The 22,515-nt window shown below is 38.8% G+C and overlaps 1 long non-coding RNA gene across 1 annotated transcript in view; it reads right to left on the bottom strand.

The window, feature by feature from the left end:
* Positions 1 to 6,944: 6,944 nt before the first annotated feature.
* The window catches only part of LOC122829747, a 31,155-nt gene continuing 15,584 nt past the window's right edge, over positions 6,945 to 22,515 (bottom strand). Inside the window, exons 2-3 of the long non-coding RNA XR_006370420.1 lie at positions 7,785 to 7,875; positions 6,945 to 6,987 (exon numbers count right to left, since the gene is read on the bottom strand). This is a non-coding gene — a long non-coding RNA (uncharacterized LOC122829747). The remainder of the gene's footprint in view (positions 6,988 to 7,784; positions 7,876 to 22,515) is intronic.

A 22,515-nucleotide genomic window follows, 5' to 3' on the forward strand; every position in this document is an offset into this window, starting at 1 on the left:
ATGTTCAATTATGCTTTTGAGCCTGCCTGCCTTTACGTACGCCTCATAGGAAAACACCCCTAGCCTCTCTGCATGTGTACCAGTGTTTTTGGGGAACATGGATTAATGAAGAGTTCATGCTGCTGCTACTTTAAATACAGACGATTTCATTTGGTGAATAAAATTGATCTCTACATGTGGTGGCTCCTGCACAACAAATTACTTACAATACAAATATAACATTTATATTTAGCGAACACAAGATTACAGATTACCACTAATAAATTGTTACGAATGTCCTTATTATTTTCAAAGGATTAAAAAGGACATTCAAGAAAGTCCAGATTGCAGAATTCTCATTAATGCACAGCTTGTTGGTGTAATAGCAAATAAAACTTTTACAGAATAGTTCTCTTGTGCCTTTTGCAGTTCAAGAGAACATCAGTAATCTCTTGAAATGCACATGTTGACAGCGTCATTAACCATGGATGCATATGTCTGCGTGTGTGTCTGCACGAGTGTGGATGCATTCCTGTGGGAAAGTAAGTGTGTGCACGTGTGCGGTGGCATGCGGGCTTGCTTATATGAAGGCATACTTAAGTAGGGAGAGCAATTATCACTGCCAATAAAACTACAACAAACAATCATTGTTTTGGACCTAACCTTGTTGTACCACACCCCTCCATAAACCTTATTTCATCAGGACGACTGACATGGAGAATGTGCTGTGCTGTGCTGCCTAAGCACTCTCTCTAAACAGCATTTATGGATTCTTCATGGTGCTTGCCGTTGTACGTGTCTGAGTACCTCCATATGTACTATGCTTACTGCATGTACTGTACATACTGTACACAAATACTTTATTGGCAACGCGAATGAACAGTGCTTTTCTGCCCCTTGAATCTCTATATCTTAAGTTACAACCCCCAAAATTATTGTTTATTGGGATATTATGTTATAAAGGTTGTACGTAATTGTGAAGTAGAGAGAAATGGATGTGGGACTTTCACAACTATTTCTACATAAATATCTGAAAGATTTGGTGTGTATTTGGCCTTCCTGAGTGAATTCTGTATGGGTCATTTGTGTTTTCTTACAATAACAACTGCAACTCTTTAGGACAGGGGTGGGAAACTCCAGGCCTCGAGGGCCGGTCTCCTCCAACCTTTAGATGTATCTCTACTTCAACACACCTGAGTCAAATAATGAGGTTATCAGCAGGACTCTGGAGAACTTAGGAAGTGATTCAGCTATTGGATTCAAGTGTGTTGGACCAGGGAGACATCTGAGAGTTGCAGGATACCGGCCCAAGAAGACCAGGATTGCCCACCCCTGCTTTAGGACTATGTCTAAGACGTGATGGAAAACATCTCTTCCCAAATTCCCCATTGGATTTAAGTCTGGACTTTGACTGGGTCATTCTAACATGTAGATGTACTTTGTTCTAATCCATTGCATTGTGCCACTGGCTGTATGTTTAGGATCTATTCTAAAGTTTTTGATTCAGTTAAATAGGTTTTCTTCTATGATTGCTGTGTAATTAGCTCATTCTATTCTCCATTAGACCTTTACCAGCCTCCAAATCCCTCCTAAACACTATCCAAACACTTTTTTTGATTAAGCCAATATTTCTCTTTTTGTTATATGTTAGAGCCTGATTTTACCTACAGTTCCTATCTAAAAAATGGGCCCTTCCTTTAAAACTGTAGGTGGTAACTTTTAAAATATTGTATGATAAGCTGTTTTATTGCATTTCTAAAGATTAAAGTGTTTGGACTTCTGAGCCCTAGATAAAAATGCTGAAAAAACAAGTAGGAGTCATTACTCTTTGAGAGGCACTAGATGTAAAAATATGTCTCATTAGGCATTTGTATGGAAGATGTTCAGATATTAGACACCCTAAAATAAGGAAAAGTTGGTTTGATCCCCTTCTTCTTTGAACATGTCGATCTTGAAGCTATTTTTAAGAAATGCAGCTTGGACCAAATAATTACAGGCCTGTTTCTAAATTACCCTTTCTCTCAAAAATCTTGTAAAGAGTTCTTTCTGGAACAACAGAAACTTTTTGACACATACCCACCTGTTTTTTGTAAAATGCATTCAACTGTAACTGGTTTGCCTAAGGTGTGCATTGACATCATGGTGAGTTTACAACTTTAGTTTGGTTTGCCTTATCGCCTGCGTTTCACACGGTCTACATCACTTTCTTAATTAACACAGTTCGTAGCTTGGTGGGGATCGCTGTCATTCTGTTGGTTTCAGACTCAAGGTTCACCATGAACATAAACCAGTAAATGTCAGATCCTACTGATCTAGTATTTGGGGTTTATTCTCACCCTATGCAGTAATGCTGTTGTTCCCATTGTCAGTGTAATGTTTTAAGAACAGGTTAAACTAAAATCAGTAGAGATGGTATATGCTGTAAACAACTTTTGTTGATTTGTAATTTTCACTCATATGATTGTATTTAAATGTTTCATTCTCCCTCCAAGTCTAAATTCATATATGGCTAGAAAATTTTCAAAACTAAAACTAAATTTGAACTTACACACTATTCTTCTTTTTCCATAAGTATATTTGTTGAGAAACCCCCCAACCCCCAAAGCAACACAAGCAGATTTCTAAAATTGAAATAACCCATAAGTAAGGCTAGCAAATTTATTTTGTTTGCCCTTAGCTTCTCAAGCCTCTGCCCCCATGCTGGAGTGCACCTGCTATTACATCAAGAAAACAACACATCTACCTGCCTGCTTTAAAATGTTTAACATTTGGTGTATGATTCCTAAATGATCCTTGATATGCATATTAATATGTGTGTATGTCTGTGTGTGTAGGCGTGTGTGTGCGTGTGTGTGTATGTGCGTACACTTTTTGTGGTGTATCCCTATAGGCCGCTGTGTTGTTTAGGACTTTATTTCCCCTGTAAACCCAGTCACTAGGGAGCTACATCTGTAAACATGCCTGGAGAAGCCTGCCTCATGTATGTTTATGTGTACTCATTTGAACATGAAGTCTCAAGAGGTAATTTCACTCAGTTTGTTTTTCCTCTTGAACAACATGCAGTATCCAACTAATGTGTGCATAAGTTGGGGAGAGACAGAGGGTAGTTTGACTGCCTCGAAGCGAAATGTTTATAGAAAAAACAAACATGGTGAAGATATCATGTGGAATTTTATTTTTTAAATAGTAAAAAAAAAAGAGGAAATCAAAGCTCCTCTGGGAACAGTTATAGGAATAAACATGGCAGGTTCATCTAAAAAGCGTTACTGGTGACGTATAGGTCAACATGTTCAGGATAGAGTGAATCACTTCCGATCGGTGAAGTCTGTTCAGCTCGCAGCCTTTCATGAAGAGCACCCACATATGCCTCCGAGGTATTCTGTGTCAGTGCATGCTTGAAGTGTTGAACTGGGCTCCTGCCGCTTTGTTTGGAGCAGTCCAATCAAGCGTGTGGGATATGGAAACAAACTGACATCAAAGACAAGACACTGCCACCATTCAGAGTCATGGCCTACTTATCCCTGGCTAACTGTATCCCTGTCTCTGTTCGTCTTTCATTCGCTGTCCTGCTTTTCCTCTTGCAGCCTTTTTTCAAACACTTCATCTAGCTGTCTCAGTGAAAACAGTGTAAGTTAACCGAAACCTGTGTAAAGAGTTATTTTAATTTGTGTATTAGCATGATTCTTGTCCTCTATCGACAAAAGCAAACTTTAGGCCTCTCTCTGCCTGCAGTCATCTGAATTTTCAGTGCACATCAGAAGGAGAGGATGGCCCTGGTGACCCATTGTGTCATAGTTGTGCAGCGGCACATGGCCAAGCACCAGCAGACTCCACCCCCTACTGCTCTATGCCCCTGCCCTGACTGACTGGGTGAAAAAAGGAAAACACCCATGTATTGCTTTTACTGGAAGATTCACTGAGTGAAACCTATAGTGGGCCTATTTACATGCATCTTTACATGAACAAAAGTGTTCATTTTCATTTAGTAGAAAATACAGCACCACAAAACATTTTTATCCTCTTGCTTTGGTATTCATTTTTACTTTTAGGAGCACACTTAAGTGTTTCAGGTCATAAAATCAATTTTAACACCAGACAAAGATAACCAGATGAAGTATAAAGCAATTTTCAACTGATTACATTTTTTTAGTTGCGGAGTCTTTTCCTAACCAACCTGATCCAATGTTTAAAAAATAAAACGTGTTTACCCCTAGCTTGCAAAACCATAAATCAACTGTAATTGATTTTGATTCTTGTTCAATTTCAATAACCACAGCAAGGTCTGATTATTTCCAGACGAGTAGAATCAAGAAACATATTTAAAAATGTTTCTTTAAAAAACCTTTCTTGATGACATGAAGTAGACTAAAAGATTAAGAAAAAAACAAAACACCACATCTTGCTCTGCATCTGCATAAATTCAAGAACAGATGAGAAACTAAGTCACTGACATGTATCAGTCTGAAAAGGCTTTAGGACTCCATCAATCCATTGTGAGATCCATTATTCACAAGTAGAGAAAACACTACACAATACACACCTACCACTCATAAACAATGCCACAAAAAAACCAAGGCTGACATGTAAAACAATGCACGCCTCCCTTGACTTAGTTAAGGTCTGTGTTCATAATTTATCTACAAAAAAATAGACAAGGCAAAATGTCTCGTCATGGGAGACATCCAAGGCTCGACTCCTAACGAAAAGACGATAACTAACAATCTCACATTTGTCAGATTAAAGACCTCCAGACTTTTTCATTCTGTGGAATAACGAGACAAACATGAAACGTTTTGAAAGATGTGTTCCCTGTGTCATCTGGAGTAAAACCAACACACCAATCCAGAATATCCTGAACAAGAACATTTGTCCTTGTCCTTCCGTTCTTGATCATAAGCTTAAGCACGCTTGGGTGTTTGGTGGACAAGAATCCAAAGCACACCAGCAATGTAAAGCTTTTTGAGTGCATTAACCAAAGCCTGGACTTAAATATAACTGAGATGCTATTGCATAACCTTAAACAGGTAATCCAAACTCAAAAACTTTCTTTTGACCCTGAATTAAAATAGTTCAGCAAGGAAGAGTGCGCAAAAAAATCTTCCACTGCTATGCAAAAAATATATACATATCTTTGGTGTATAAGGCATACTGGCAAAGTTTATTGCCTAAAGTTGCATCACCAGTTATTAGGTGGGGGCACTTATTTTTAAAATAGACTAATATGTAAAAAGCAAAATTTATTAAAAGTTACTTACTGCAGCTTTAAGTAAATCAATAAAAACTTTTCATTTGAGTGGTTTTAAGTGTTCACAAGTTTGTTTCTTTTTTAATAGTTCAGGATACAGTCCTCTGTTAAATCAGTGGTCATGAGTTTTACCAATGAGTGATTAAATGGTAAAGTTTTGATTGATAGAGCTGCGTGATAGCTGGTTCCTCTCACATTAGGCAATATCTTTTTTTTAGGTCATAGCTTTAACAAGCTGATAAAAACAGATCTATAAATTAACTTTGGCCAAAGGCCATGCAAACACCAGAAGAGGGGAAACTTCCTGTAACAGCTGTCATAGCTATTAAAAAGGTTCTGTGGTCAAAAATACCTTGCAACGAATAAACTGTGGTTGAGCCACTCATATTAATCTCTAACCTTAAAGTAAAACCAAAAAACTGATATATGCTTTGCTGCATTAGATAAACTTTGGTATTGGTTTGGTGTCATTGCATGAAGACATATCATTAGTTAGTACAATGTGTTTTCTTTTAATAAAGCTTAATGTTTTGGTAAAGTAGAGATGGGGATTCATATCAAAAGGAAAATAAGGAACAGAAACACATATGAGAACTTCTTGTCAGTTGCTTAAATCATTCTTCCTTTTGTCATCCTGAGGAAGGGGAACTGGGTAAAAAACCGTTAATGAGTCTCCTAACGATGAGTAAATAATCTGTATCACTCTGTCTTTGTCTGTCTCTCTCTCTGTGTAGGTCGGCCTGTGGTGGAGTCGTGCAGGCTGTTGCTCTCTGCACAGCATTAGAGAGGAGGTGAGCAGGGCGACGCACATACTCCCAGATTGCTCGGACTGTTCCCACAACAGGGCCGGCATTGCACTGTTTATTTAACAATTAGCCTGGGGGAGGGGAGCCCAGAGCTGGCTCAGCGGAGGGAACATATTAGCAAATGTTTTACTTTAAACAGAAGCACTTTGGCAGACGGTAAAAAGTTGTGAAACATAATGGTTTACCTGCAGATTATCAGGATGGAAAAAGAAGTGTTATTAACAGTTAATTTATATGTGAAGTGGACAAAGAAGCGTGTGAAATTATGTCATAGTTGTATTAATAGCGACCCAAGGAAAACATGATCTGTGTTGACTTTCTTGAGGTCTCAGGCTTACATGTCAATAATTAGCGTTTACCTGTTATGTAGGTCTCCACCTGTTTCATTGTTGCCCAGGCTGGGTATGTTGGTTCTGGTGAGAGTGAAAATAATAAAATTGTCATCCCAGACGGTATCAATATAGCATAAATAAAGGCATTTCAATAATACTCCCCTGAACTTGTGGAACCTAATTGCCCTAAAGCCACAATCTCCAATAGGCTGTTGGGTTTTTTTTCCCTAAGAAACAACAGGATGCTGTTCTTTTTGGGAAAAAAGAAAAATATATATGTTGAGACTTAATTATGTCATTAATCATGGGCTAAAATGATTTCTGATCCCAGAATTATACAGTTTACAGACAACAAAGAATAAGAGAAAAGTGACTGTAGAAAGTTCCTCTAGATAACCCAGGGAGCATGTGAATCAGAGTGGGCTTTTCAGGTTTTGAACGTTATAGCAACATAACCCAAACACACATGCATTCAGCGTTCACACATTACTATGTTCTTCCCTTCAAGCAAACATATAGTTTGACTTAGTGAAGGAACTACTTGCCAGTGCTTGTCCACCTTGTTGTTCCTTCAAACCCAATCGAGCTCCAACGCATGTAGTGAGGACTACAGAAAGTTCCCCAGCTGAAAAGAAGAAAGACTATCTCTGACAACATCACAACTTATGAGGAGAAAGAACACAAGAACACTTGTTTTCTCAGATCAGCTCATTATCTCTTCTAAGTAATCTCTTTGTTATCTCTGACCTATGACTTAGAGCAGGGGTGGGCACTCCTGGTCCTCGAGGGCCAGTCTCCTGCAACTTTTAGATGTATCTCTACTTCAACACGCCTGAGTCAAATAATGAGGTCATTAGCAGGACTCTGGAGAACCTGACTGCACTTAGGAGGTGATTCAGCTATTGGATTCAGGTTTGTTGGACCAGGGAGACATCTAAGAGTTGCAGGACACTGGCTCTCGAGGACCAGGAGTGCCCACCCCTGACATAGAGTCTTGTATGTTCTGTTCTTTAAAGAAAAGCTTCTCTTGGAGAAATAAATTGATTCATGTTATTCAGTATGTTTTATTTCTGTTGACAGTTCTTTATATCCAATGTAAAACACTGAACTTTTACTTAGAATGCTTAGGAAGAAGATTATGATGACGGCAGGAACTGGGATGTACAGACAGTGTATAATCACACAGACTGGGTGACATTAAAGAGCCACAGGCCAGCGCTGACAAACACATTATCTACTGACACTATAAATCTATAGGTTGTCTATGTTTCCCTCTCAGGCTAATTCTAAACACGTGCACTTAAAGCTAAGCATGTTTAAGGGTTTGTGCAATGCCAATGGGCTTTCTCAGGATGAATAATAACTCCTGGCCTGTCAAAGCAGAGTGTGAGCCATCCAAAAACCTGTCAACAGCCCACTTACCCTAAAACCCGTGCCACTACAGTCTGTGCTTACAGGATCTTTGCAGGCTGTCTTCCCGACACAGTTTAGCTGACACATGCTGCTACAGCTCCTGGAATCACACGCAGACCTCCATTTATTGGTTTGCGATAACATAGTTTGTTTCACTATTTTCATCAAACTCTATTGTTTAGTTTGGAACTGAAACTGTGCAAGAACACACTTCCACAGTGGTAAATGCACTACTGGTGTATATGTACTCTATGTTATTGTTAAGATATGTTGTGTGAGTTCGTGTTATCACAGTGAAGAGGAAAATTACTTATTTTTCAGCCAGTCAAAAAACACAAATTTTCAAGATTTAAGTGAAGATGCCCATGTTGCTCAGTTTTCTGGTCTCTGCAACAGTGACGTCTCCCGGCTCCTCCTCCCCAGCACATATTTCATTTATTAATGTAGATACCTTTCTGAAAATTGAAAAAATGTTTGATTTAAAACTTGTAGAGTTTTCTGATTCATTTAAAATGCTACATGGTTAATAGTTCATTGTCACTATTTCCATGCAGGAATCTAGAACAAGCAACACTTGTTGCCATAGCTGAGCAGTGACTTCTCCAGGCACTCTGTTTCTATGATAATATGATGGCTCATAAATGTACCTTGTGACAAATTTAACAATGAGTTCAAATTTAAAAAGTTTTGTGTTTTGAAACCATCTTGACACTGATTGTTTGTCTTTCTGTCAGTAGCACAACATTACAGTAAGTTATGAATTTTGGTTAACCTTTGTTTGATAGGAACATTTAGCACCTCTTTTATGATCTTTGTCAGAACATTTAGTTCAACATAAAAATGCTCAGTGTTGTGAGTTTTATTTTAAAGTATCATATTTACCCCCATGCAAATATGCATTTTATTTGAAGGAAACTAGTACAAATAGATAAACACTGGGTTAATGTTGAGTTTCTCAATAGATCAAACAAGAAGTGCTTTTATTTGAGCAACTGTTCAAATAAAAGCACACTTACTATATGTTAAATTTTATAAACTTTTATTCTACTTTATTTTAGTCAGAGGAGTGGTAAGATTATTAATAAACCATGGTCTAATTCTGCTCTTAAAAAAGCTATGTTGTCGCTTCTAAACAGTACAGATGTTGCAAAGAAGTATACTACAAATTACAAAATAGAAAGCAAACTGTGTTATTATAAGTTCAACAATAACAATATAACTATCTTTAACTATTTCCAAACCCATTTTCTCCTTCCCTTTTTCTATCTTTTTTTTCACTTCATTATTGTGCCAGTGGCAACTTTGAGGCCTCTTTGAAAATATGAACTGAGAGAGAAGTTAATCTCCTACACAAACACAGAGCAGTGCCTGTAACTCAATACAGTATACTTTGTGGGAGGCCAACTTGTTCTCATCTCAAAAAAATTAAATACTACTTGTCCACTTATGAGGAATAAGATTAAAACCCAGTTATTAAACCTCGTAATGAACAGAGAGGCATGAAGGATCTCCATGCACGAGTGCGAGAGGGTTAGAAGGTGAGGATGTGTATCTGTTTGCGCCTGTGGTGTGCATTAGTCACAATGTGTGTATGTGTGTGTAGGGCGGGTGCTTAAGATTCCCAAGCAGGCCTTATTGGAGATGATTACTCTCATAAAACCTCTGCTCTCTAAATTACCTCCCTGCTTCCATTTGCAGTCTAAACACACTTAATCAAGCGCAGGTGTGTCTTGATGCATTTACAGACGCCTCGCTGTCAGGCTGTCTTCAACAGCTACATAACAGGATGCGTTTCGCTCCCTTCTTCCATCCTTACTCTACAAGCAAATCTGGAGAATGACAGATATGAATGAAAACCATGCAAGTGAATACATGTTTCACTTATTAGCTTTCTTTGACTTTCTCTCCTAATCTTCTCCTCATCATTCTCTCTCTTCCACCTCCTCCCTCCACCCTTAGTCCAGCATCTTAGCACACCGGCTGAGCTGGAGATCCGTGGGTTAATACGGTTACCGAGGATAACAATCTCCTCCAGCATCGCTTCATGATAGATGGCCGCTCTGTGTGTACGCGCTGAGTGATTGAGCAAGTGGGTGAGTGAGTGAGAGATAAAGTAAGCGGGCGACTGTGTTAAAAAATGTGTGTGCGGTCCCCGAGCGGGAGTGTGAAAGCGAAGGGGAGCCATGGTATCCGTCAGAGGAGAACAATGGCTTTTAAATGAATCTGGGAGCTCGTAAATCACACAAAGAGAGAGCCCAAATGCAGTGCTGATTGCCTGGACGTCAGAGTCAGCGGACGACAGGAAGGAACGAATGAACAAGAGGCCCAGTGAGACACCTTGTTAACGCCTGAACAAAACGCCTCCATTAGGAGCCGATGGCCTACTTATGCAAATGAATCCACATAAGCACACATTCTTGTCTCAAAGTTCTGTCCTTGGCAGGCAGACTTAGTTAGTCAGGACAAATGTAAATAAATCAAAGGACGCAGTCCTTTTTCATTATATATTGGCTGATTTGAGGTAAAGTGAATGTGAAGTGGGCCTTGTCACGTATACTTGCACTGTTTCCCAACCCTAAAGTGGAAGACAAAGGTATTTCCTCACTTGCCTTTTGAGCGCGTGTTTTTGTCTTTATCGCATATGGTTTAATTGGTTTGATAACGATGTAATTTCGCCGTCTTTTGTCATGTCTGTAGCTGTTAGTGTATGTGTTAATGTTAAGCAGTTGTAAATCATTAGAGCCAGACTTCATTATGGTTTAACACAAGTGTTGCCACAGACAGAGAGATGAGTGGTAGGCAGTGTGTAATTACAGGTATGTGGGGGGGAAAACATGCAATTAGAGATGTAGAGGCGGCCGTTTGCATTTTCTCCTCCAGCTCTTGGACTCTGAGTGCTTGTTTAGCTTGCCTTGCCTCCAGTGATGCAAACTTTCTGAGTATGTTCATGTGGCTGATTCAGTGGACAGGTCAGTTTCTACTTTAAAATGTCAGCATCACATATTTCTGTAACCAATAGAGGTTTAATCTAAGTATTTCTTGTGATTTTCTTTTCCCCCTTTAAATGTAGTATGTCCCTGGTCATTGCTAAAAAGGATTGTAATCCAAGCATTAAATTGTGTGCATCTCTCATACCGCACTTACTTGATCCCTTGTTGTTAATGCTTACCTCCTTTTTTGTCCTTAAGACAGCTTACAGTTGTCTCGTAACATTTCACAGTTGCAGAGACACTACCAAAGGTCATTATTTTTTTCTCACCTTTTTGTGTGCTGCTAGTGATTAGAATGGGAGCCTCGTTTCTGTCGTTCTGCCCCAGGGCAGCTGTGGTTTCAATGCAGCTTGCCACCACAAGTGTGTGAATTTTGTATGAATATGAGTGACTGATTGCAATGCAATGCACTTTGGAGCCCTCAGATTTGATTAAACGCTTTTTACAAGCCGTTAACCATTTCTATTTGTTTAGATCCTTGTGGCGGATTTTAGTGTATTGACTCTGGCTCCACAGCAAGATCTCTTCCCAGAATAGCCAAAATATATGTGGTACATTTTCCATAACATGCAGCACTCACTATAAATGCCCCATACATATACTAAGTGGTATCATCTGGATAGTTGCATGACGTTCCTCATAAGTACAATGCTGAAAGTGGTTTGCAACAATGTAATTTTAAAACACAAACCATGACAAAAGAGTTATAGAAGCAATGAAGCATATACCAGTTATAAAGTGTCAAATCATATCTTTAGCCTGGGTGCTAACAAGTGCGAAAGACAATATCATTTTAATCATTTCAAGCATTGAGACAAAATCAGAAGTAACCTACATAAAATGTGTTCATCTTATATGAGGTTATTTTTTTTTTAATTAGTCAAACTTTACATTGTCAATTTACATAAAAATATAATAACAAATAATTTTAGATGTCTGTTGTTCTGCAGTACTGGATTTTATTTGCAACAGTTACTTTACATGATCAACAGATCATATCTTGAGCCTTTCCCAGGCTGTGTGTGTACTGTTGCAAGCAGAAACCAACTGGCAGTGACCTCAGGTCACTGTTAGGCTTGAGGTCAGGTCAACACATTTGGCCACCCAGAGCAGATCAACTGATGAGTCAGGTTGGAGGTGAGAAGTCAAGAATCAGGACATTCTGGTTAGCTCCTTTACTTTCACCTGTCTGTTGTGAGAGGCAAGAAACAACAGAAATAAAGATGAGAGAAAAGCTCTGTGTGAAAGCGAAGACACAGAATGAAGACACACGTGTCTTTATTTTTATGATCTTAACTTTCTCTTGGATTCAGTGAGATTTTTAGCGCGGCGCTGGCAACAGTTTCTGAAGTTCCAGTTTGTGTTCTGTCTTCTGTAACGTTTCTGCCTCTTCTCTCACCACTATAACAATAAAAGCGTTGGCTGATTGGGACTTTGATAATGTAACTCAGAGCAGCCACCCAGACAGTGAGGTTAGTTAGTCTGGTTTTTGCGGTCAGACTGTTTGGCTGGGGGCAGAAAAAAATAACCTTCCTTTAGATAAACCTAGCTTTGCCGCAAGTGTCATTCCCACACATGCACAGTGTATGGACACACACACACCCACACCCACACCTGCTTTGAATAAACAATTGTGCAACAAGATTGCAGAGGAAAATGAAACATGCATTTCTCTTTTTTTTTTTTTTTTTTTGAGAAATCAGATAGATCTGGATGGGATGTGGGAGGTCCTAGGACAAAAAGGAGGACAAACTGGGAAACAAAAGAACAGTCACTCCTGAACTTCATATTCCTGAGACCTGTGTGACCCCCAAAAGCAGAGGTATGTAGCAGCTGTGCTTTTTTCCTCCCCATTTGGACTGAGGAAAAAATTTAAAACAGAGACAAGGTTTTGAGAGAATGTGGCCATCTCAGATTATAAAAAAACAGGTGGACGTCTGAAGTTAGCAGGTTTGGTGTCATACAGAAGGCAATGACAACAGTTGGAGGACTCTTTAGAGCACGGCTTCCCACAAAGCACCCAATCTCTATATTTTTCTCTGACGCACACTGCGCACATAAACACATACCTGTGCAAGGAGACACTCAAATACATAAACAAACACACGTTATTTACAATACTTAAAGTATTTGGTGAAAGGTTAGAGGAGGCGTGACTGACCTGCTCACTAGATAATTAAGAGCCTAGGAGAGCAGAGCCTTTAGGCCAGCAGGGGCCCTGCCCAGACGCACTCCCTCAGACTGCGCTGTTTATCTTTCATTAGAGCACAATTATACGTCGCATCCCTCTCTCATACAGCATCTCGCTCTCACACACTTTCCCTGATTCTCTCTTGTGGGGCTTTTTCGCTCTCGTCAGGAGGGAACAACATGTGCTTGGCGTCATTGAGCAATGAGCATATCCTTATCGCAGGTCAAACAAGCTGCTGAGAGGCCCTTCTCCACACACAGAGCAGGAGTGGACAGTGAGATTATAGAATAGAGAGAAAAAAAAATATGACAGACGGATAGTGGATGTAGGAATGTAGCAAAGGGGTTTTTGGACGAGGGAGGAAGAGAAAGGCGGAGAGTCTTCCAGGAAGAGGTGGTCAGCTCCCAAACTGCAACAGCACAAAGAAATTAGCAACATAGAAGTTGGAAGTAAAAATGACAAAATGTTGTGATAAATATTACATACTGAAAAAATTGGAGGTGCTAGTTATAATTGACAGCTTTTATCTACAACATTTTTCAACTCAGCTTTTCAACTCTGAGTTTTTTACAGGAATTCTTTTCACCTTAAAGAAGAAAGAATAACATAAAATTAAACTTTTCTAAAATTCTACTTATCTAAAAATGCAACATCACAAAAGCATTTTAATCACATTGACATAGCTGGTGAAAACATGTGTCCCTGCCATTTTTGCGTGACATTTGGAGGGATTGTAATGTTTTTTATTAGCATGTTTTTTTTTTTTTTTTTTTGCTTTCTTATTTGTTTTCTTGGAAAATACCAGCATTTTGAGGATTCTAGATTGTATGAACATTTATGAAGAATGTGAATATACACAATAAGTCTGTCTGTCACACTTTCTGATGTCTTTGCTCAGAGTTGTGCCACAAATCCATGTTACAAAGATCAATATGTTATAAGCTTTTATGCAGGGGTGAACAATCGGTTCTGTTACCCTCAAATTAAACTCTGAGAAGGAAAAAGTAGTGATGTACTCTGAGCAAAGTAACTGCTAGGTTATGCAATACATTTGTTTTATGTTTGTTTGTATTATTATAATATATAATAAGTGTCAATAACTGTTCTTAGCTTTTTCCTGTTTTGTATTAGTAAATGACAGAGTTCAGGAGATTTCTTTAAGGCCCTGTATACTAAGGAATCTTTTTTTTTTTTTCTAAAATGGGTTGTTGTTTTCAAAATCACTGCCATCCACATAGGTCCATTTTCAGAAATAATTTCATCTATATGGAAGGACAGCTGTTCTTATTTCCCTCCAGATCAATAAGTGGCGCTTATACAAAAATTACAAAAGACAAACTGTGAGTGAAGTCTTTAATGAGATTCTGCAGCAACTGAGCATAAACATAAATATATAATCCAGCATTGTTGTTGTGCCTTATTTTTTTTTATTTTTCTTTTTTTAAACTGGTGCACTAACTCTTTAGCATATGTTAAGAACATATTCTTAGGTCAAAAATACACAAAACATTAAAAAGAGGTAGATATTTGTGATCTCAGGCATTCATGTTCTTGTTTTATGGCAGAGTAATGGCAGTTAAATTGTCAAGTATTTAAATTTAAGTCACTTGTGGTTTTAAAAAGTACTGATAAGTCTGGTCTTATGGGATGATAGAAAAATAACAAGTAAAAAATCAAAGAACTGAACACAAGAAAAAGTTGAAATGTTAGATATCTGGACTTAATGTGAAAATTAATATCCTATAAATCAATATTTAATGATCACTGTTGTTTATTTCCTCAGCTGTCATCAAACGTGTGCAGGGATGCTCACACATTGGAGTCATTGGGTCTAGACAGCCAGTCACAGTGTTAACCCCCGACCATGACCGGAGGGCAAAAGCTACATGCCACAGACCCACCCAGCGTCACCGCAGTGGCAACACAACATGCAGCTATAACAGTAAACACACACTCACACAGAAGATAAATAATTTCCATCCCTTCGAAGGTTGCCGTTAATTTGATCTCAAGATGATTGCGGGAAAAGCTGAGACTGTTGCCACAAAATGACCACAATCCACTCTGAGGGTTCAGCCTGTGAGTCAACAACCACAGGTAGCAGAGTCAAAGTGCAACAACAGTGTTAGGAGGTAGATTAGTTTGACAGTGGAAAGTATGTGCAAAAGAGTTATCAGAGGAGATGACTGTAAGTCTAGAGTTGTGCCACCTTCTTTTGGATTATCTGAATAGCTAATAATCTTTTTCTCTACTCATGTCTCACTCATTTCTCTTTATTTACTATAATGATATTCTTTGCTCTCTCAGTAATTGTCATTTTGTTTCTGCCTCTCCAGCTCCTGGCTTCCCCCCCCTTTTTTTTCAAACATTTCCTGTGAGATCAGGAAAGCCCCTTCAGACAAACAGCCACAGTTTGTCCATCCAGTCCTCCCTGACTCTCGCTTCACTCTATCTGCTTTGTCCAGTAGGTAATGTAAACACACAGGGCGGACTGCCGCTGGTGTAGAGGCAGAGCTGTGTGTGCGTGTTGAATAGGTGGGTACATATTTATGCGAGTGCGTACGGGAACCCTTTGTAAAATTAGAAATGACAAGACATTGATCAAATTATGTGTGGAGCAGAGTTGTTTGAGCCACTAGAGACCAAAGGATTGAGACACTGCTGAACATTTAGAGACTCTGGAACTTGTGGGCCATTGAATGGCTCATTAAGTGTGTGTGGGCGTGTGCATGCGTGTGTGTGAGTGTGGCCTTGTACTTTATACATTTAAGTCCCATTTTTTCAATGCTGCGGGGACAAAATGAATGTAAGTCAATGGAAAATAGAACGACATATTGTATGTTTATGTGTGGCATGTGCAGCATGTGCGTGTCTGTGTGTGTGTGTGTGTATAGATGCACAGATCCAGCTGTCGCAGCCACATGCGGTGCTACACAGGAAATCAAAAGTTGGCGTGAGATCTCCACAATCAAAGCGTACGTTAAATCAAAGTTTTGCTGTTGACCTCTAGCGTGTATTTTTAGCTCAATGTGCTGGATTGAATTTATGTATGCGTATCTGCACGCCTGCACTATGTAGCCCCCAGAAACCTTGTGTTTGCAGAAGGAAATACCTTGACAGGTTTCTGGAACACCCGTTTGGGTAGTCCTTCTCCAGCTCCCACTTTCCTCCCTCTCCTTCTCTCCATCTCTTCCCTTCTTTCGGTAATGTTTTAGTGTTATTTTACACTCACGCCCTTCCTCTGGCTCAGAGCAACACTCTCCCTCCCTGTAATTGGTGTTATATGACTGCCATTCGGCAATCAAATTTTCTGGACCTGGATTAAGTGAAAATGATTCCCTGATTCTGAGATTTTCTAAAAATTTTTATAGCACTGGAAAAGGTATTTATGAACGCCAAACATTAATGCTTAAGAAAGTAAAAGTGAAGTTGTGGCTTTCTTTAGAGAATATCGATATGTGCACAGTTATTAGGCAGCTACTATTGTGTGGAAATTTAACGTGACTAAATGAAAAGCACATTATTTTTTTGTTTTCATCTGTTTAAGTGAGAATCATAAACAACTTAAAACTTTTCTGACACTCAAAAGTATCCAAGATCAACATAGCCACTCTTATTTTCAATGTTGGTGATAACTCTCCCATTTAAGGAGTTTGTTTGTTTGTGCAGCAGCAATCACATCCTCCAATACTGTTCAGAGAAGTGGACAGTTTTCCTTCTCCTGTTTCAGAACTACACACTAGTTTTCAATTGGGGAGATTTGGTGAGGAACGGGGTCACGTCATAAGCCTTTAAATCTTTAACGCTTTCACTGCATAAAAATCACTGTGTTTCTGAAAGATGCAGGCCTCTCCCTGCACCACTGCTTGAAGAAAGTGTCTTAACATAAACCTTATAGTTTCTCAATGGAGTTTAGGTCAGATGGATATGCTGACTGTTCAAGGTGTTCATTAAACATTTGGGAAGGATGTGCCTCTGTGAGTAGATTAATTGTTTGAAATTCCAGCTTTCCCTGCCTAACTTTGATCTGTTCTTGGCAGGACATTTGCCCAAAATTCCCTATCAGTGTATAAATGTGTGAAAGTCTAAGAGTGCAGCTAAGTTTGACAGTACTGTAAAGTGCTTTGAGTTTTTGGTATGACTGGAAAAGGACTAAAGTTCTGTTCATTTTTATTTGAAACCAAGTATTGGCTTTGGCTATGTGGGCAGATTCAAAATTCTTCTGGAAATAAAATCTGCATCAGCATAGAGCTTGTCAAGAGAAGAAGTGCTGTAAGATTTTCTGTGCTGGCTTTGGAGTTGATAGAAGACGGTGGACCAACACCAGCAGTGCCCCAAATCATCGCTGACTTCACATTTGACCTCAAACAACTTGGATTCTGTACCTCTCCCATTTTCTTTTAGACTTTGTGAACTCCATTTTTAAATTACATAATTTTTTCTTCTTTTGAGTGAAAAGAGAATGTTGGACTGGTAAGGAACAAGCCTGTCGTTTGTTTGAGCTTTGTACTGATGTGGTTGGACACGGCACTTTGTGAACAGTCAGCTTATTTAGCAATTAACTTGTGAGGTTCTTTATACAGAATGTAACATTCTACTTTTCCATAATTGCGTTGGCCTCAGCCTTGTATTTTTGTCTCAAAGTTATTTTCTTCTTTTTCAGATACACTGTTTGAGGGACTGTGGGGTTTGTTGCAGACTGTTTTAGTGCTATTCATTAGACAGTTTTTTTTTGTTTTTTATAATTTTTCCCATCACTAATTGAAGACGGTATCTTATAATTTTTATTCTACCTAACATGTGTTGCATTAATAAAATATATAACACATCCTGATATATAACAAGATCCTTTCTTTCCTGTTTAATTTCTATCTTTATTGTATTATGGATTAAATTTTACTGTGGTTTAAAAGTAATTTTGTTTATTTTTTCAGATTTGTGAATATTTGAACTGAATTTTTGCAAAATTGTAAAATTTTATATTATTCAGTCATTTGATTGCTCAAATTGTTAACATTTTTGCTAAACATTTATACTCTTACTGTGATTTGAAAGATTAAGTCTTTCATTTAGTAATGATTTTTTTATGCCATGTCTTCAATGATTGCATAATAATTTTCACTTGGTTTCATGTTTCCTTATACTTCTTGTCTTCTATATTTCTATAGAATCTCCGCCGCTGGCAGTTTAACTGTAAGCTGGAAAACGTTCACATTTTTTGCATGACAGCCATAAAGATGTGTCATAATGATGAAAGGTGGCCTTCCACAGAACTCAGAACCAGGAACCAGGAAGCTCAGCTCAAAGATCACAGGAAACAGGAAGCAACCAAGGATGAGCTTTACAAGTCACTTACTTTTAGTCATTAGGAGGCCTAGGAAGTTGTCAGGAGGCGTGGTGGACATGGAGATCGGAAGAAAATGTTTTTGCCTTTTTAAATTGCTGGCAAAATTATGGTGAGGACAACATGCAGAAGGAGAGTGGAAGGAGTTGATCTAGAGTGTGTAACTATTTTTGTGCTTACAGGTCAAAGTCAGGCCTCTGATCTGAAATTAAAATGTTGCTCTTCCACCCGTCCCATTCCGCTCCACCATGAAAAGAGGGAGCTTATGTGCCGAATAATAATAATACCACCTGTGTACACATTTGCCCTCATTTCTCGCTGTTTTATGTTTTGTTTGGATTTCTCACAAAAGTATGTTCCTGTAAACATAGGAAATTTATATATTACAACATCTGAGGAAGTATCCACAGCACAGTGTTTCTTTTGCGTTGATGGAAGTTAGTCACTCTACTTCTGAGGCATCACCTTCATGAACTCCATATGTTAAGACAGCTGTATTTTCATGTGGTCTCTGATTCCTTTTGTAAATATTGATCCATCATTGAAATGACTTGTTCCAAATCACTATTGCAAAAAGAAAACTAAACAAAAAAAAAAAAAAGAACTGCGTAATTAACTGACGTGGTAATAAGAGGCAGAGAAACATTGTTTCTTGCGTTGTCGGTGCACACTGGTTTTAAAAATCCTCATTAATCATACATCTTTTTAAAATAAATTCATGTATTTTATTATGCTAGAACCTAATATCAGGCGATCTGCGTTTTTATTAGCCAGAAGAGAAACTCAGGATAACATAACCCCTTAGAAGGAGGCATTAGAGAACCAGGTGGAACCATCTTTCTACTTTGCCTTCCTTGAGTTGTATACTCTACTGCTCCCTACTCCCTCACTCATTCAGCAACTTGATGCTGTTGAATCTTGACGCTAGTTGAGAAACATGGGAGTTGACATGAGACAATCCTTGTAGGATCCTTGTAAATGAGAAAAATATATATATATATTCTATTCTTTCTGGATTAAAGTTGACACAATTTTCTAAAAAATAACAATAAATTGCCACTCGATTAGACGTGCAAGGCATTAGATGAAAGATTAAAGAAGATATAATGTACGACGGCCTTCCTATCATGACATTAAACCTTAAAAGTAAAATATTTCATTGCACATCTACAAGGTAGGACACAATTCAAATGCAATTAAAATTTTTTAACTATACATAACGTCTGTTATGGTCTTAATCATGCTGTGTTATTCAAGCAGACATAATTGTTGTGCAACGTCGGTCAAACTGAGGGTAGTTTCCATAAAACTACATTTACATCAGGTAGCTACATGTTTTCGACACTAGAAATAGTCCCAAACAGTCATGTTTGTTTTTATTTTCTTTAGTTTCACCATGCCTTCCTGACTTAACTCTATGTTTTCATGAGTGAGTGTCTGTGGGACTGACAACTCAATAACTGGAAGAGAGCTACTAAAAAGCTGTTGAGAAGTGGATGGGCTCCAGCACTGGGTTAAATGGGGAAAGCAGGTGAATGGCTTCCTGCCAACAGAAAGTGCCAGGTGCAGAATATAGGGCAGAAAGGTGTCCTTCCCCAGCTCCTCTGTGGAAGAAACCAGCCCATGCTTTATATCCACTGTCCCAGTACCCTCCACTGCAGCAGGACTACTTTTCCACCCCAAGGAATCCAGCTGCTTCAAGGATCCTGCCCTCAATTGCTCCCTGCCTCTATCACAGTAGAAAACAACCATGTTCCAAACAGAAGAAGGCGACTATGTCAATTAAATGGTATGAACTGTAAGCCACAAATCACGCACACATGTTTTGCACTCTCAGCTACCTCGTCTCTCTCTCTTTCTCTCTCTCTCCCTCACTCCCGTTGTGTCTATATGTTGGCTGGAGCCGTGCAGCTTTATGGTCTGTGTGTGCCGTGACAGTGTGAAAGGCACAGGAAGGAAAGGCCACACTTCCTCTGATGCTCCCGCTGCTGTGGACCAGAGGAGATAAGAACACACACATACACACGCATGGATGCACACCCAGCCATTAACAAACAATCACAACACAGATCCATGCTGCCTGCATTAACACCCCCTCCCTTCTCCCTGCCTCCCCTGCAGATCAGCTTCCATGCGGTTTGGCCTTAACTCCCTGCACAGCCCCGCCTCCACCTTCACCCCACATTTTTTGGTTTGGTTTCATCCAGAGCATTATTTGCACTCCATAGACTGACTCAAAGCATTTTATGGCTTTTAGTAAAGGTAAATAATCACTACATTAAGACTGATAGAAAGTGGTTGTCCCAAAACCTGGAAGAAGTTCCTAGAAATTGGATATGCTGTGATTTTAAGGGTTGAGACTGATGCTGGGAGTGCATCTCGCTGTTTTCTGCTGTGTATGTCCGCTGACGTAAGCCCCTGTATCTGATGATGCCCTTCTAATCCCCACAGTGATGTGTCATGAATATGGAGTTTAAGACTCAAATCCCCAGGGGATACATAGGCTATAGATAGATAGCTTGTGCCTTCCTCATACCCATACACACACATGTGTGTGCACAATATTAGCAGAAGTCCAATGCCGGGACACAATGCACCTGACCTGTTTGAAGTTGGAGAGGAAGAAGGCACTAAAAGGTGATTAGAAAACAAGGAACATAGTTAAAAGGAATTACTAGGGAGTGCAGAGCATAAAGAATACACTGTAAAAAGTAATAAGTTCACTTTACTTAAAAAAAGTTAGGAAACCGATTGCCTCAAAATCTTCAAGTAAAGTAGCTAATTCATTTTAAGGTGTTATTGCTAAAAATAACTATGTTTAGACCACTCAGATAAAGGCAGTAAACCTGAGTGCCGTTAACTCAAAATCATTAATTGGGTTAACTGTAAAATATTCATTCAGACAACTCATGCAATGGCAGTAAACTTGAGTGCCGTTAACTCAAAATCATTAGTAAAGTTGACTATAAAATGTCAATTATGACTACTTCAAATTGTGAGTTATGTCAATTAAGCAGTAGTCATAAAAATAAGTTATGTTTACACGTTTAAGAGTTCACATTACTTGCAAAATATCAGGAAACCGATTGCCTTGATATGTTCAAGTAAGATGAACCAAAAGTGTTAAGTTATTGGAACGAAGAGCCAACAGACAACAGTTTGAATGGAAAAAAATGTTTAATAATTAAACAAGTTTACCTTAAATACAAGGTTCTCAAGTGTGGTTACATACACACTAACCTGGAAACAAAGTTTTCCACAGACTTTTTTAGGGAAAAAAATGACATGACTTTTTTTCTAGGGTAGCCTTCAATCTAATATTGAATCCTTCAAATGGCCCTCAGTCTTTAAAACTTTGAGAATCCCTGCTTAAATGTCTTTGTTGACTGGTGTGAAACAAAAACTCAATTCTCAATACTAGAGCCCAACATTTATCATAACATTGATAAAGTAAATAATGAAGTAGTGAAGTGAAGTAATGTTTCTCCTCATTAACATAAAACCATTTAGTAGTCTGCAAATGCAATGATGCTCTCTCCAACAAAAAAAGAATCAAACAAGAAATAAAAATCACTTTTCCAATAACAATAACAACGTTGATCCATAATGTCACATCACATTCACTCATTGCATCAGAAGATTTTTGAGTGATTGTATTTTTGGTTTTAGGGATTTATGTCCAAGTGACAGAAGCACCCTTTGGATGAAGTCAAAGGTGTACTTCAGTTGTTGAGGGTACTCCAAATTCAGAGAATAAATAAGTCCAAAGAGCAAGCACATGGCATGTGGAAGATTCCCAAGATCATTCATGACAAGACTTCCTTCCAAAATGATGGCAGTACTTGAAGACTGGAGGTGCAGTGAGTCAGTGGAGGCCTGCCTGTCCTCAGGAATGATGGTCAGGATCCCAATGGGGGTGTGAGACACGTCTGGGTCTTCGCAGTCCTAACAACAATAGAAGCAACACCACAATTACATATCAACATAACACTTCTTTAGGGTGACCAGACGTCCTCTTTTTCCCGGACATGTCCTACTTTTCAGACCTAAAAAAATGTCCGGGGGGAATTTGGAATTTTGGTCAACTGCCTCAAAACACATTACATAGCTTACAGTGCATTGTGATTACATTGCCACTCCGTTCCACTACTCCATTCCAGGTTTCTTTAGTAGAAGAATCGGTAGCACATGTACACACATGTGCTACCGATTTCT

This window comes from Gambusia affinis, linkage group LG01, assembly GCF_019740435.1.
Source record: "Gambusia affinis linkage group LG01, SWU_Gaff_1.0, whole genome shotgun sequence".
In the NCBI taxonomy this organism is placed as follows: Eukaryota; Metazoa; Chordata; class Actinopteri; order Cyprinodontiformes; family Poeciliidae; genus Gambusia; species Gambusia affinis.